Source organism: Triticum dicoccoides, unplaced genomic scaffold (genome assembly GCF_002162155.2).
Source record: "Triticum dicoccoides isolate Atlit2015 ecotype Zavitan unplaced genomic scaffold, WEW_v2.0 scaffold129744, whole genome shotgun sequence".
Classification (NCBI taxonomy): Eukaryota; Viridiplantae; Streptophyta; class Magnoliopsida; order Poales; family Poaceae; genus Triticum; species Triticum dicoccoides.
The window spans coordinates 1-1,333 of record NW_021191315.1 but is presented as its reverse complement, the minus strand read 5'-3'; the positions used below and the strand labels follow the sequence as shown (position 1 = coordinate 1,333).

Here is a 1,333-nt window from a genome sequence, read left to right as displayed (position 1 = left end):
GGCATCTACATCATACAAAAGGAAAGTACTTAATGAGTTCTTAACCATTTGAATGGTCAAAATAGGACAAAGAAATCAGACAATTTGTATAAGAGAAAAATAAGAGATAATGAGTTCTTAACCATTTGTATTGTCTAAATAGAACAAAGCAATCTGAGAATTTGTATAAGAAAAAAAAGAGATAACGCAAAAAAAAAAACAAAAAGGTTATGTTCAGAAAGTAAGGAAGCAGTGAACGGAAAATCATTATCAGATAAAAAATGAACAATGAAAAAGAAACATTACCTATGCATACTTTTTTGGCTCTATAGGAAATCAAGACCCTTAAGGATATGACAGGTGAAGTTGTGGACAACAGATTCTGTCATTGCACCACAATGTTGACTAATGCACTTATTAACTGAACCCGGATGAACATATCCCAGGTATATCTAGAATCTATCTTGTGTCTGCAAGGATCCATATAACTTATTTAGCAAACTAACGTGATGGAGCCAATGAGCTATATATCTATGTCTATGTACTTTATTATCAAGAAATAGTTATGGATTATTTTGCCTTCTTTCTTCAGGGTACGGGTGCGAACAATCTTCAGCGCACATAAACAACTGAAACAGCAGATAGCTGCTACTCCTTCCCTTGTTCTGCAGCAGCCGCCTGTCTTTCCCCTGTACAATTTGCTCATAAGTGCTGCAGAAACTGTATCTTGGTTTCACTTCAGTTGGTTCAATCCTAAAAAGGACACGACTCACCTGTTTCGATTTCGAAGTAGAGCAAGACAGTCCATCGTCTGAATGAAGCCTAGTAGGAAAAATATCCAGGTTATAAATTCGCACACATACAAGTAAAAAGTGAACACAAATTACCAAAGGTCAATTTCACACAAAGCAAAGAACTGTAGGTATTTACAGAGGACTGTGATATATCTACTCATACTTTGATATGCAACGGATCAAAAAAAAGCTGCGTGTACATGTGTGTACTTCGTCCACGTCCAGCATAGGTATGGATGATTATCAACAACAGCGTCAGACCTGCATCGTGTACCAATGATCACCTAAGTCCAAAAGGCTTATAAGAATCAAAAGTAAGAAAAAAAATCATGTGCTAAACGAGCACCCCTACCAGCCTCTCAATGCAAGGAATCCATCTCCCGATGAGTAGATCTGGAGGTGAAACAGGGGGAATTGAAGCAAGAACCAGACTCACTTCAAGCATACACCAACTCACCGGCTTCAATTAGTAGAAGTGGAACCACAAAATAGTTGAACCGATCATAATCCAGATTGCCAGATTAGATGGTACTGAGCAATTTCATCCATCCCGCACTTAC

The 1,333-nt window shown here is 37.8% G+C and overlaps 1 long non-coding RNA gene across 1 annotated transcript; it reads right to left on the bottom strand.

Annotated features, from left to right (window-relative positions):
• Positions 1–341: 341 nt before the first annotated feature.
• Positions 342–1,248, bottom strand: LOC119343488. The gene is made up of 3 exons (XR_005166122.1): positions 1,126–1,248; positions 937–1,034; positions 342–801 (listed from the first exon to the last, which is right to left on the bottom strand). It is a non-coding gene; the product is annotated as an uncharacterized LOC119343488 (long non-coding RNA).
• Between the last annotated feature and the right edge of the window lie 85 nt (positions 1,249–1,333).